Consider the following 16,698-nt stretch of genomic DNA (forward strand, 5'->3'; position numbering starts at 1 on the left):
ACCAAAGCTGAGAATTCTCTAGAAAAAGGAGCAAGTAGTGGGAAGAAGCAAAGAGAAAAGCATGGTTTCATGACAGAGAAGAGGACATCACTTCAGAAGCTTGGCATGACAAGGAGGCCACCAAGGCCATAAAAAATGAGGAGATAGATTGGTTGCTCAGAGGATGAGCAACACTTTCAGTAGGGGGTGATGATGAGCCCCAAAAAAGGATAATTATTTGGGCTCATTCAACCTCCTAATTCGACTTAATCCACCATTCTCATTATTTTATTGCATGTTTTTTATTATATTTATGCTAATAGAGTGAATTTGGTTATTCATTATGCCAACAAGTCTAATGGGTGCTTTGTGTAGCCTTTTTGGTCAATTTGGAGACAAAATTGAAGGTCTTAATGAGCACTTGGCAGCCAAATTCGTGGGAGAACAAGGGAGAGGATTTGTAGGAAGGTGTCCCCTTCATTTATGGGCCCTTACCTCGAATTCTCCACCATCAGCTTGGAGTTCAAAGGCCACCAAATCAATTAGCACAAGGGCAGCCAAGCAAGTCAAGTAGGACTGCTGTTAACTACAAGTTTTGGGCAGTCGAGTCCCTAAAGTTTAGGAGGACTGTTGGGTCCTCAATTTGTATAAATAAGAAGGCTTAGGGCCTCATTTCGAGTTAGCTTGTAGCTAGTGGTTAGTCATTTTGTAGGCAGAAGTTAGCTAGTTTGTAGTTCGATTTTTATGCAGTAGATTAGCTTTGCTTTCAGCACATTTTCAACTTTCCATTGTGGACAGTTTTGATGTAACTCTTCTTTTCTTGCTCAATAAAGATGAATCCAGCTTTGCACCAGCTCTAAATCTCTCTTAGGAGGCTGTAGCTCTTGGGGTTGGGCCCATATCAAGCGCCCAGTACCTCCTTTGTTTACTTTCATGTGTCTTTGCTGCATTCTTAGAGTAAAATCGGCCATTTAGATTTAAAACTTGTTGTGTTATTTAGGTTGCTTTTGATGATTAAAGTAGATTTTCATGTTCAGATTGATTTGGATAGATTAATAACATAAAGGATCTTTGGGAAAAGGGGCTCAAGCACCTCTGATCTTACCTCTCCCTCAGTGGGATCGTGATTTGGGACAAAGGTGACCTTGCTGCCCAACAAAAACACTAGTTTGCTTGTCCATGCAATCTTTGGTGTAATGTTTTCATTTGTAGGAGTTAATCATGCGTTCAGGCCTTTTGAAATGCTTCTTTGCTTAAGTGTTGTACATGGTTCTTTTTATGAATAAAGCTGCTGTTCATGTGTTTCATTAATAGTTAGACTAGATTAGCTAAGATTTCGATTGTGTGCAGGACTTAGTTGATTCAGTTAAGTGTACACCGTGCAGGGCATCTCCATCTCCTCCATCTCTCTCATTCACCCAAGCTTCATCCAGGCCAGCTGCTCCATCTCCTAGTTAGGTTCCTCGTCTCATAACTATCTTTCTGCCCACGTAACCCTACCTTATTGCTCCTCCATTGTCTTAGCCTTCTTTAAGTCAAGCCAGCTTTCCACACCCTCTCACCACTCCAACCATCAGTCCTTGGGTCATTTCAGGCCCCTACTCTACCTCCCTATCCATTCATGCACCTTACCTCACTCACCCATCCTCCAAAATCCAATTGTTAAACATCCTGTAGAAAAATTACAGAACATCCTGTAGAAATCCTAAACATCCTGTAGAACCCCTGCAGACTTCCTGTAGAAGCTCACGAATGAGGTTTCTTGATAGCCAAACTCTGTGAAACTCTCTGGAAGGGTGTTAGGGACCTCTTAGGCCCTCTCTGTACCATCCCAACCTTTTTCAAGCATTTCTCCTCCTTGATCCACCCCTGCACAGTGAAAAGCCAGTTAAAATCACATGCATGATAATTCCAATAACTTAACCAAAAATACAAAAATATGTTTTCTTCAGATAGAGGTAGTCTAGACACATGTATTTTACCTTCATAGAAGTAATGGCATCTCTTTCAGTAGTTTGCATGCTCTCCTTTGCGTCAATAGGACTAGCTGGTAGAATTAGGGTTTGCTAGGGTTTGCATTTCTTTTTGGCTTTCAGTTTGTTTTTGCAATTAGATTAGCTTCCTTCGAGTTAGCTTTCATCCATCAATTAAAAAGCTTCTTCTAAGAGCTCATAGAAGTTGGCTTAAGCTCCTAGCGGACTTGTGCCAGCTGACCAAGTGACAGCTGCGGCAAGAGCTAGTACTTGTGCATACATCACCGTCGCTTCCAAGTTTGTTACGAACTACCGGGTTGATAAAATTAAAGAAGGGAGTTCCAGGAGTTGTAGCATTATTGCTACAATACTGGGGCTCACCATATTTTTGGCGCCATTGCCGGGGAAGCGTCAGAGTATTGATGATTGCCGCTTTTCTTCTATTTTCCACTACAATCTTCTGCTAAGTAGTTTATTTCATTTCCATTATGTAATTTCATTTATGCAAAAGTAGATTAGCAATTCCCGCTTTCATAGATTAGCATTTCTATTCCGCAATTTCATTTTAGCAAGCGTAGATTAGCAATTCAATTCTGCAAGCGTAGATTAGCATTTCATTCTTGTAATTTCATTTGAGCAAAATAGATTAGTCCTTTCCTGCTTTCATTTCAATTTCGCATTTTCATTTTAGCAAGATAGTTAGTTGCAGTTCAATCTATTTTAGTTTTGCAGGTACAAGAAGAAAAATACAAAAATCAACCAAAAAGATTTCATTTCATGCCTTGTAGGAGTAGAGATAAGTTAGAAAAATGATTGCACAACACCCCCATTGCTTCACACAGCCAACATTCTCTCTTCTTATATGGCTGTGATGAAAGAACCCTTAGGTGGACAGCAAGACATTTGAAAAACCTCAAGGGAAGATGAAGAAGAAACCATTCCTCTGGAGCAAATGGCTACAAGCATATATGTTGGGAGCAGTCCCTTGTCCAAAGACGAATTTGAAGATCAGATAGAAGATTTCAAGAGTGATATGAGTCAGTTTCTTGCCATGCAATTGGATACACCGTGGATCCAAAAGAAGCAAGACGAAGCCAAGAGGGCTTTGGTCATCTTTTGTCCCAGGTGCACTAGAAAGCATCCTAGGAACGAATGTCCAATGCACTCCCTAGAAGTGTGTTTCAACTGTGAAGAATACCATCCTACAGATCAGTGTCCTTCCTTACCCAGAATCAAAGCTGCATATCAGAGAGCCAAAGGAGCCACTGAATCACTCTATTATATGAACCAAAGGAGGCCACATGGACCTAGATCTTACCAGCAAGAACTGCAAGGGACATCAGAGACCTATTATGACCCTTATCAAGCCACTTTCATGCCTTCTTGGGGTCCCCCTACTCATCCTTCCTCGTTCACACCTCCTCCTTGTTCCTTCACAGATCCATATTATGCCCAACCAGTTGCTCATTCATTTCACTCTTATGCTCAGCCACAACCTCAGTGGAATGCACATCATTAGGAGTGGAGGCCCCAATACAACACTCCTCCCGCTTATTTTCCTCCACCACCTGCTCTTCCACAACCATCGCCTCCTACTCCACCAAGGCAGCCCCAAATGCCTGCCCAACCACAACCCCATCCACATCCATCTGAAAAATACAACCCCACTCAACTATCCATACCACCATTTCCAAGACCATACAATGGAGCAGCTCAACCCAATTGCAAAGATGAGGCACAACATGTGCAAATGACTCCTCTTGAGCTCAATGATGTTCACCATAGCTCAGGAAGAGTATTGCAAAAAAGTGACTATATTGACAACATTGAAGGACCAAAGGCAAAAGAAAATTCTAAAGAGGAGATCAAAGAACCATGGGCTGCACTTGATGAAGAGAAGAGATCAGAATCAGAGATCGAGAGAGTTCCCTCATGGTTACCATCAAATCCTCCATGTACTCAAGAGAAAGATCAACAAAAAGAGGAAGATGAGAAGGTCATGATAGAAGGTGACATGAAGAATGATCCAGATCAGCAAAAGGACCATGGATATCAAAGCTATATTGAGATATGGTTTCAGACGGTCACTAAGTTGCAGCGGTACTCTCTTCCTCAGCTATGTTTGATCCCTTCAAAGTCAGATCATTTGGTCTCTAAAGTCCGGATAGTTGTCCAAGCATGCATTTCGAGCCTTCACATTATTTTTTCTCTAATCTCGATGTGCACATGGCTCCATTGGAAGTATTATTATACTTGAAAATGATTTTGTTTTTCAAGTAGGGTAGGGTAGAAAAAAAAAAAAAAAAAAAAAAGAGAAAAAAGAAAAAGGAAAAAATGAAAAAAGAGGAAAATAGAAATCTAAGGTGAAAACCTCCTCGGAGGCGCCTTAGATTGGCTCATTGATTGAAAACCTCCATGAGGTGGTCAATGGGTTGGAAAAAAAAAGAGAAAAGAAAATAAGATCTCTGGGTGAAAACCTCCCTTGGAGGCGCCCAGGGCAGGCAATTAGGGTGAAAACCTCCATGAGGCGCCCTAGTTGTTTTTCAAAAAAAAAGAGAAAAAGAAAGAGAAAAATAAATCTAATTTCCATTGAATAATTTCAGGTTGCAGCAATGACATTGCAGGTCAGGAGGATCACTCAAAACAAATACAAAGGAGTTTTTGTGCCTTCTAGAGGAAGTTCTATATTTCTATAGGAAACATCCTGTAGAACCTTCAAGTGAGCCAGATTCAATTTTGGAAGGGGATCTAAGGCTTGGAATACATTGGTGATGCCTGCAAGCATCCATGTTCCCATTCCTCACCCTTTTCCATCATCTTTTCCACCTCATTGTGCTTCTACAGGAAGTTCGTGTAGAAATTGTAGAAAGCTAGAAATGGATTTCAAAAAGGTGGTTTGGCGAACATGGTAGCTTCCTCAAGGGTTCAGAAGTCCTCCTGCACTTTTCAACCTCCTCCTCCATCATCTCCATGCCTGCATCACAACCCAAGCTCAATTTTTCTTTCCATGCAAAAACTTGTAAAATGCTTTAAAGAGAAAATACATAGAACAAAATTTGTTTTTGCCATAACTTGAAAGCCATGCATCCATTTGAAAAACCGTTTTACAGGGAATTGTATAGGGATGATGGAAACATGCTCGAGTAGTTTCAGCCTATTCTGATGCACGGTTTCCAAGAAATTAGCCTCCATCACCATCAGCAATTTTTGCATTTTCTCCATATCCATGCATCCGTTTTAAAACCTGTTTCATGGGGAGATGCACATAGGTGGTAGTAGCCTACCCGAGAAGTTTCAGCCAATTCCGATGCACGGTTTCTGAGAAATTGATCTCTGAAATCTTCATCCATTTTCCATTTTTCTCGAAATCTGTGCATCCATTGATCACGATTTTGCTATTGGAGGTGCATCATGATGATAGGAACATGCTCGGAAATTTTCAGATCGATTCGGTTTACCGTTTGGGAGAAATGGCGAAAACAATTTATGGTCCTGTGAAAATTCAGCAGCAGCAGCTTGAAGGTGCAGATCTGAACATGGAAATGAATTCCTGTAGCATGCATCCGGCCAGAGGACACCTGCACAAGGAAAACAACCATGAATCATCAACCAAGCCACCATGCAACCACATAAACAAATGCATGTAGCAACTGAAAGATCTCAGCACTTCACAACAACCACGCACGACTTGCAGGTACGTGACTAAACTCGTTCCTCTGTTTGCATGAATGTAATTCGTAAAGAGCATGAGCAATGAGATGGAAGGAATTAAAGAATCGGTGGCCAGCTAACTGGCCACCCTCGTTCAGTTCAAACAACACTCGGTGGGTGCAATTGACACGTGTGCTTAGCCATCTCAGGAAGAAAACTGAGAACAGGTAGTGGTGGTTGTTTAAAATCCAACGTAATTGATGGGAGTAATTACAGGCAGAGAACTACAGTTCATAATAACACTGCAGTGGGGACCAACGGTCTGCATGGGGCCAACGTGCACTTGGCCAGCTCACCCTCCATCAACGAAAATCTTCATAAACAGCCATCGAACTCTCACAGCTATTGTTTCTAGTTTATCCTCGTCCTTGCAGCTGCAACAAGCTCCATAGCAGCAAACCAAGCTTTCTTGGCCATTTTCTTTTAAAAACCCTCCTGCTTATCAGCGTTCTACAGGAAGAAGTTCTCTAGGAAGTATGACACAGCTTTCAAAAGCAGAGAAAATGGATTTGTCTTCGACAAGTTGGAGTTTCGAAGAGAGGTAGGCTTGAAAAATGCCATACCCGTGCATGAAATTTCAAAAGGTGGTAAATTAAATTGTTTGGAATAGGGAAAGTTAAAACAAGTCTTCCTGTGGGTCAAAATAGCAGTTTACTTGTGGTTTCATGAAATTTCTTCATTGGTTCTGCATCAATATTCTCCTCCATAGTTCCTGTTAAAACATTTTTTCTCTTGTAGAAAAGATAAATCACTGTCAGGGCTAACCTGTGTGAAAAATGTGAATTTTACATGGTTATATGTATGCTGGTGGGTGTGAAAATTAAGCTCTGCACTCTGTCTGTGAGAGCCTAATTTCATTTTGACAGTCAAGTTTTGGGGCAGCAACAGCAATATAACCAGGGAATTGGTGAAAAGGGAGATACAAACATCTGAGAAACCCTGTCTTGAGAATCAGAGGAGGAACCCTGTCTTGAAAAGCTAGAGGAAAATCAAGAAAAACGACAAGCTGCTGAGGCCAAAGCTGTGGGTGGAGTAAAAACACAGACGCCAAGGGGGAAGCGGTTGCAAACCCGGGCAGAGAGGAGTGAGAATGTCCAAACAAATAAGGGCACACCCAAGGCAACCAAAACACAAGTGAAAGAGAAGGCACCCCCAACTAAGCAAGCCAAATCAAGGAAAACTGTTTCTACAGGAAGCCAACTGACTGCTTCTACAGGAAGCCAGAAAACGACCTCCCAGCACAAGCAAAAGGGTCCCTACCAAGTTCCTAGGCATCCTCACATCCATCCCCTCCATGAACACTTATTTTTTTCAGGGTTCGATCACAATTTAGTCATGGTTCAACCTTCTACAGGAAGTTACAGGACTTTTTACAGGAAGTTCTGTATTTTTACCAGAAACATCCTGTAGAAGCCTTTGGGCAAGCCAGAATCAAGTATGGAGAGGGATTTGAAGCTTGAAGTTTGTTGAGGAGGCATGCAGCCACTCTTTTCTTCCATCCTCCACTGATTTCATCTCCTTTCACCACCATTTCCACCATCAGATTGAGTATATTTGCACAATCATACCAAAGCTAAGAATTCTCTAGAAAAAGGAGCAAGTAGTGGGAAGAAGCAAAGAGAAAAGCATGGTTTCATGACAGAGAAGAGGACATCACTTCAGAAGCTTGGCATGAAAAGGAGGCCACCAAGGCCATAAAAAATGAGGAGATAGATTGGTTGCTCAGAGGATGAGCAACACTTTCAGTAGGGGGGTGATGATGAGCCCCAAAAATGGATAATTATTTGGGCTCATTCAACCTCCTAATTCGACTTAATCCACCATTCTCATTAGTTTATTGCATGTTTTTGATTATATTTATGCTAATAGAGTGAATTTGGTTAATCATTATGCCAACAAGTCTAATGGGTGCTTTGTGTAGCCTTTTTGGTCAATTTGGAGACAAAATTGAAGGTCTTAATGAGCACTTGGCAGCCAGATTCGTGGGAGAACAAGGGAGAGGATTTGTAGGAAGGTGTCCCCTTCATTTATGGGCCCTTACCTCGAATTCTCCACCATCAGCTTGGAGTTCAAAAGCCACCAAATCAATTAGCACAAGGGCAGCCAAGCAAGTCAAGTAGGACTGCTGTTAACTACAAGTTTTGGGCAGCGGAGTCCCTAAAGTTTAGGAGGACTGCTGGGTCCTCAATTTGTATAAATAAGAAGGCTTAGGGCCTCATTTGGGGTTAGCTTGTAGCTAGTGGTTAGTCATTTTGTAGCCAATGGTTATTCATTTTGTAGGCAGAAGTTAGCTAGTTTGTAGTTCGATTTTTATGCAGTAGATTAGCTTTGCTTTCAACACATTTTCAAGTTTCCATTGTGGACAGTTTTGATGTAACTTTTCTTTTCTTGCTCAATAAAGATGCATCCAGCTTTGCACCAGCTCTAAATCTCTCTTAGGAGGCTGTAGCTCTTGGGGTTGGGCCCATCTCAAGCGCCCAGTACCTCTTTTGTTTACTTTCATGTGTCTTTGTTGCATTCTTAGAGTAAAATCTGCCATTTAGATTTAAAACTTGTTGTGTTATTTAGGTTGCTTTTGATGATTAAAGTAGATTTTCATGTTCATATTGATTTGGATAGATTAATAACATAAAGGATCCTTGGAAAAAGGGGCTCAAACACCTTTGATCTTACCTCTCCCTCAGTGGGATCGTGAGTTGGGACAAAGGTGACCTTGCTGCCCAACAAAAACACTAGTTTGCTTGTCCATGCAATCTTTGGTGTAATGTTTTCATTTGTAGGAGTTAATCATGCGTTCAGGCCTTTTGAAATGCTTCTTTGCTTAAGTGTTGTACATGGTTCTCTTTATGAATAAAGTTGTTGTTCATTTGTTTCATTGACAGTTAGACTAGATTAGCTAAGATTTCGATTGTGTGCAGGACTTAGTTGATTCAGTTAAGTGTACACCGTGGAGGGCATCTCCATCTCCTCCATCTCTCTCATTCACCCAAGCTTCGTCCAGGCCAGCTGCTCCATCTCCTAGTTAGGTTCCTCGTCTCATAACTATCTTTCTGCCCACGTAACCCTACCTTATTGCTCCTCCATTGTCTTAGCCTTCTTTAAGTCAAGCCAGCTTTCCACACCCTCTCACCACTCCAACCATCAGTCCTTGGGTCATTTCAGGCCCCTACTCTACCTCCCTATCCATTCATGCACCTTACCTCACTCACCCATCCTCCAAAATCCAATTGTTAAACATCCTGTAGAAAAATTACAGAACATCCTATAGAAATCCTAAACATCCTGTAGAACCCCTACAGACTTCCTGTAGAAGCTCACGAATGAGGTTTCTTGATAGCCAAACTCTGTGAAACTCTCTGGAAGGGTGTTAGGGACCCCTTAGGCCCTCTCTGTACCATCCCAACCTTTTCCAAACATTTCTCCTCCTTGATCCACCCCTGCACAGTGAAAAGCCAGTTAAAAGCACATGCATGATAATTCCAATAACTTAACCAAAAATACAAAAAGATGTTTTCTTCAGATAGAGGTAGTCTAGACACATGTATTTTACCTTCATAGAAGTAATGGTATCTCTTTCAGTAGTTTGCATGCTCTCCTTTGCGTCAATAGAATTAGGGTTTGCGTTTCTTTTTGGCTTTCAGCTTCTTTTTGCAATTAGATTAGCTTCCTTCGAGTTAGCTTTCATCCATCAATTAAAAAGCTTCTTCTAAGAGCTCATAGAAGTTGGCTTAAGCTCCTAGCGGACTTGTGCCAGCTGACCAAGTGACAGCTGCGGCAAGAGCTAGTACTTGTGCATACAACACCGTCGCTTCCAAGTTTGTTACGAACTACCGGGTTGATAAAATTAAAGAAGGGAGTTCCAGGAGTTGTAGCATTATTGTTACAATACTGGGGCTCACCACTAGTCAATGTGGCCTAGTCAAACAAAAATATTCCTCTAAAAATTGCAGTCAAAATTGGTCAAACAACCCTTGGTCAACTCTTGAAATTTTCGGCCCTGCAGTTCTGTCTAGAAATATGTCCTTGTGCCACATGTGAGAGAGAGAGAGAGAGAGAGAGAGAGAATATGTGAGTGATGATGATTCCAAATGAGGTGAGAGGTCACTTGTATTTATACTATTCGATGAGGGTTAAGAGACATGTCTATTGGGCTTCCTGAGCCTACATGATGATGTGGTCGGCCTGAACAATTTGCACACGTGAGGGAATAAATTCAAAATCACACTTCTCCTTGTCCAAATTAGATAATCTTAATATCAATTTTGGGCCTCTCGAAAGTAGGAATTTAATGCAAGCATCATCTCCATCAAATGAGCTGTCCCAAAGTGGAAATTGGCCATATTTTAACACATCTTTTATCATATTTTATTTAAAAAGGAAAATCAATATTAGTAAAATAAAAACTAATAAAACATATTATTAAAAACTTAGTTTAATAATTTAACATATATATATATATATATATATATATATATATATATATATATCTCAACATTTTATATAAATGTGCAAGAGAATTTTTAAAACTTGAATCTATTTAGACATTGAAAAATATAATTTATATAACAAAAAAATTAAGAGTTCAATAAAATTGTATCCTCACATTTCAACCAAAAAAATGTGATAACATAAAACAATTAAATTGTAATTTTTAAAATCATCTCGAAATAAGAAAAATTATTAAATTTAATATATATATATATTTCAAGAAAGTGAGAGCAAAATCATCTCATTTTTTTTTTTTGAGTTAATCTTAAATGACAATTCTAAAATGGTTTGAAACCTTTGACAAATAGTTAATTTAGAGATTTTAAATTATTTTGATGTGTTTTTAACTGAACTTAAAAATAAGTTTAAACTCAGTGAGGTGTAAAAGGGAGTTTATTTTAACAATGATGAGTTTTTTTTTTTTTACTAATATGAATATGGATGTATGAATGAAGTAGTGTGCCGCTTACAACTATGAAAAATTGAATGTAACATGTTTCTTCATAAAACAGGGAAAAGGTCGAAAGAAACTCATATGCATTAATTTTTTTGTATGCTTTACATATTAGGGATTAGTAAGATTCACTAAAGTTTCTAAAATTGTACATAAATTTCCATCCTTGAAAATTTCCTTAACAAAAACCTTGATATAATGAAGTAAATTATTTTGGGTATGTAATTATGTAGGCCAGAGAAATTTTAATAATTAAAATATCAAAGATAATAGAAGAAATGAGGAACATCCATTAGTAATTCATCCTAATATGTTGGCACAAGTCCTTGTAGAAGGGTGCACATGAAAAAGTAATTTGTTGTCCATCACAAATGGTAAAATTCGTGCATTTTTTAACATAGTCTTGCTTTGTGTGATCAATGCCCTCTTTACTCTTTCACATTTCATATAAATATGTCTTGTTTCTTATGGTTTTGGTTATTTCATGCATTTTCTAGCATGTATTCACACCCTCTTGATGTATCATCTCATGCCATATTATAACAAGTTTAAACTTGACTCTGCCCAAGTTTCCTTTTCTTGCATATGTCATAGGCTAAGTAGCATAGTAATTTCCCACTTAAACAAGCAATAGTTTTGTAGTGATAGTATCAGGAAAAATATTGATGTGAAAGATGATCAAGGGTTTGCATTTTATATTTCAAATCTATCAATTATACATAGAGATGAAACAATTCATTTTCCTAAACTAATGAAAATTGCAGTAGATAAGTTCCTTCTAGCCCACACTCATCTATAATGTGGACTATGAGGTGACATGGAATTCACATGGTAGACCCATATGGAAGAAACTCAGACATCACATATATCTATAATGTAGTCTATGAGGTGACATGGAATTCACATGGTAGACCCATATGGAAGAAACATATACATCACATATATCGTAAACACAAGTATTCAATTATGTTCATCACAAAGTATCATCACTACCTATTTATTCATTGTTCCATCTCCTCGAATTACTAGAATGTAGAAAAATTAAACGAAAACTTGGTAAATGCTACTCAATTTTTTGAAATTAATCATACATTGTGAACTAATCCAATAATGATGCACGAATCATTATTTTCTTGAAAAATTGTTTTTCATAAAATGATCAACATATGTAATCTTTTTTATGGTCATGTATCCATTTGAAAAACCACACCATATTTTCAAATAAAAACAACTTACACATGACTATCTTTGATATTTAACCTTTAATTAATATCAATTACAAATAAAAACATAATTTCTGCTTTATTATACATTCAATTGCGACAATATTTGACAATTTAGAAAATTATTAAACATATTATTGGCAACCTCTATTAAATGGATTAGACACATTATTCATGTACTCTATTAAATAAATTCCGTATTACTTATGAATAAACATATTTTTCTTATCTTTAAAAAGACATCGGCATGCACTTTGGCGTTCCCTTCCTACGCCTGGTTATGCAAGTTTTAAACGGCAATTCTAAAACTGTTAGAACCCTCTTAGCAAAGTGCGAATAGTTAATTCAACTCTTTTAAATTATTTTGATTTATTCTCGTATTAAACTTTAAAATAAATGTAAATGAGATGTGGTGTAAAAGGGGTTTACTTTTATTGACTTACATGATACGAATAAAGCAATGCGGTGCCCACAGAAAAGAATAATCAATAATTGAATGCAACTTGTCTCTTCACAAACCCTGGAAAATGACTGTTCATTTAAACGCGTATACGGTCATCAGGGATTCCGCACTCGTCGACTCTGTTACATCGAAAAAGCAAAGTACTATTTTGCACGATCATGATGCATCCATTAAATTGCAGACCCTCCTGTAAATGAGCCGCACCTGTCACGCACTCAAACGACTCTTTCGGAAGTGGCCGACCAAGGTGGGGCCGGAGATGCATCAAGTTGCGGACGTTTCCTGCCCGCCATTCACGGCCTTACCGACGAAGGTGCTGCTTTCGGCGCGTTTTTAAACAGGGTCGACTCGCAGGAGCAAGATCTTTACGGCTTAAACTGGGAGGTGCCCTGTTGTTGTATCAACCAGAGCAACTATATTTCAGGTGTTAATCCTCGCTAGCGTTTTCCTTCCTCATCCTTACCCTCCTCTTGTGTCTCTGTGTATCCCTGAATTCATCAAAATGGCTCAACCACTCGCTTCCGCCTCCACTTCCAGTTCTGCATCTTCTCGTGGCAATTGCATTTATCAAATTTTTATAAACCAGCGCAGCAGCGATGTGAAAAAAACTTTTGCAAGCCATCTCTACCGCAGGCTTCTTTCGTATGGATTCAGAGTCTTTCTTGACCAGCGGGAGTTACAGCGCGGAGAAGAAATAGATCCTTTGCCTCCGTACATGTGGCTATTTCTTTTCACCAAGATTGTTACAGAACCCTCCACTTTGGGGGAACACCCTCCTCCGTGTTCAACAACACCTTTAACCACAAACCCCTGTAAGCAAAATATATTGCCAATGGAGCTTTATAACTTAGCTCAATATGGCATTTACAATGATCAACTCGCTGAGAAGCAAACCAACATGAAAACATAACATCATAATGACATGACACCCATATGGCTTATTGGATCTTTATAACATAGCTCATGGTGGTATTTACATCCATATACATATGTACATATACTAAAATCACCAAAACATGTACCAAAACACCATGCCAAAATTGTTTTGCCTCAACCGACAAACAAAGAAGGATACATAGCCCGCATCTTATCCGTCATCTCCCATGTAGCTTCATCAGGCCCAAAGTGCTTCTCCTGCAACTTAACTTGCTCAATTGCTCGGTTCTGGAGCATGAACACATTTTTCTACAATATTCACTGAGGTTATATATATATATATATAACTGACATAGATCCATTTTAGCTATGAACTATCAAGACTCAAAAGGGATCAAAACTCCTAGGTAAGATGGATCTATGCAAGTAGCAGGAACTCCATTTCCTTCTTCACAAAAAACAATACAAAGTCCAACACTGTGAAAATATGTGAACTGAAACATTAATGAAACACACAAAAACAAATCATACTAAATATATATACTAGCACAACAATATAAATTAAATGGTTGGTAAGAGTGGATAGCATAAATTCATAATAAACATCAAAACAATTTCTTAATCATATATTTCAAGTTTTATACAAAGTATCTTCATAAATCACATATAAGTTTTAAGGTTGACGCATTTCGAATCACTTACTATGGCTCATCATTAGGATAGAGATGGCTGGTTTGATCCAAGTGAGAAAATAAATATAATAGATATGCAACAACTATAAAATCTAACAGTAGAGATACATTAGGTTTTATCAGTTGCATCTACTCTATTTATTTGCTCACTTGGATGAGACTGTCCATCTTCTAGTTCGAAATTAATCGACCTTAAAACTTAAATGAGATTTATCTTGAAGAGACATCGTATAAATAATGAATTATATGAATGAGGCCTCTATTTTCTCTATTTTGCATTATTTTCCTTCATTTTCCTCCTCACATGCAACCCGTGACCTTTCACCTCCCTTTTCTCCTAATTTCCATTATTCTCATAAATAAATGTGCCAAAAATGCCATTTGTCTTTCCAAAGCCTTAGCCATTGCCTTTGACAATTTTCTTAGCCATTAAACAATCACAATTGATCCTCGTCGCTAAGATTTTGCCCAAAATTCAGCGTTGAATAAGTGTCCCATCAACTGTGGTTATTATTTTGTCTTTATTAACTTTTATTACATGAAATTTTCACCAGGGTTGTTACAGAACCCTCCCGCTTGGGGGAACACTGTCTTCGATGTTCAACACTACCTATAACCACAAACTGTTGTAAGCAAAATATACTATTGATGGAGCTTTATAACTTAGCTCGATGTAGTATTTACCATGATCAACTTGCTAAGAAGCAAACCAACATTAAAGCATAATATCATAATGACATGACACCCATACCCTGATATTTACATCCATATACATATGTAGATATACCAAAATCAGCAAAACATGTACCAAAACATATACCAAAACACCATACCAAAACAACATGCCAAAATTGCTTCAACTGACAAACAAAGAAGGATACGTAGCCCGCATCTGATCCGCCATTTCCCATGTACCGTTATCGGGCCCAAAGTGCTTCCATTGCACCTTAAGTTGCTTGATTGCTCGATTATGAAGCATGAACACCTTTTTCTGCAATATACACTGAGGTTTTAGATATATATATATATATATATATATATATATATATATAACACTGATATAGATCATTCTTAGATATGAACTATCAAGACTCAATAGGGATCAAAACTCCTAGCTAAGATGGATCTATGCAAGTAGCAGGAACTCCACTTCCTTCTTCACAAAAACAATTCAAATCCAATACTATGAAAATATGTGAACTGAAACGTTAATGAAATGCACAAAAACAAATCTTACTAAATCTATATACTAGTACAACAATATAAATTAAATGGTTGGTAAGCGTGGATAGCATAAATTCATAATAAACATCAAAACACTTTCTTAATCATATATTTCAAGTTTTATACAAAGTCTCTTCCAGATAAATCACATATAAGTTTTAAGGTCGACACATTTCGAATCACTTACTATGGCTCATCATTAGGATAGAGATGGATAGTTTGATCCAAGTGAGGAAATAAATACAATAGATATGCAACAACTCTAAAACCTAACAATAAAGATACATTAGGTTTTATTAGTTGCATCTCTACTCTATTTATTTGCTCACTTGGATAAGATTGTCCATCCTCTCGTTAGAAATGAATTGACCTTAAAACTTATGTGTGATTTATCTTGAAGAGACTTCGTATAAATCATGAATTACAGAAGCCCGCATTCAGAGATATTTCAAGTTGTTAAAATTAAAAAAAATCATAAAAAAAAACTGAATTATAACACTGTTTAAAATTATTATTATTATTATGATGGATAAAAGGAAGTAATATATAAGTTAGACATACACACACATCAGACATATATGTAATACCATGGGCTAATATCATGACATATCAATACCACATGCCCAAAAAAGCGTACCTCATTTTATAGTCTTATTCTACCTATGCTACGTTTTGGAAGATTTTTTGATATAATTTCCACTCTAATTTGGTTAAAATCAGGTAGGAATTTCTTGGGATCACAAGTTTGAGTTGAAAACTCTCCACAAGCCCATTTTTTTGTTGGATTGCCACAATGTCCAAATTGTATCATGTTTAGACAACACCAATTTTATATGACACTCATCTATATGACCTTTTTTAAATTAATGAATTCAATTAAAATGGAAAAAATGACATAAACTACTATGAAGATAAATCTCAACCTTTGATTTGTGTATACTACTACTATTATTTTAGAATATTCTATGGAGGTTAAATCCCTACTATCTACTTAATAATAATTGATAATTAAATTAAAATTATGGAATCCCTGTGCAAAAATAAATAGGCATACATAAAGAGGATGTTAGAAAAATAGAGAGAGAGCAAAGAGAGTGATTAAACACACAACACCAAACACACTATATTCATTGATCGCATAAAGCAGTTACATATATAAGAATTAGATCACCAACTTCTAGATGATAAGATCTGAAGAAGGTGGATCTATGACTCATAAACAACTCACACATATAGGGAAATAACTATTTCTAGAATCGCACCTAGAGACTCACAATGACAACTCATGACAACTTGGAAGTCATGGAAGCATTACTTCCAATAGATGAAAGCATCCAGATGCACAAATTTACCTCCATTTACCATAATTTAGAAAATTTAGAAGAAGAAGAAAATTAGGTACAATGAAATTTGAGATGAAGAATAATTGAAAGAACAAATTAATTTGTATTTTCTATCGAGTATAATAAAATTAAATTATTATGAATGTAGATATTAATGAACAAATTTTCAAACACACATACAATACTATTAGGGTAGTGGTGGTACTAGCTTAGTAATAAACACTTTAAAATAGCCTTGGTTCCCCTTCTCTCTTACACTGTTTTATTTATTT

This window comes from Pinus tabuliformis, chromosome 1_1 (assembly GCF_031772625.1).
Source record: "Pinus tabuliformis cultivar Carrire ecotype Pingquan chromosome 1_1, CPIR1, whole genome shotgun sequence".
NCBI lineage: Eukaryota > Viridiplantae > Streptophyta > Pinopsida > Pinales > Pinaceae > Pinus > Pinus tabuliformis.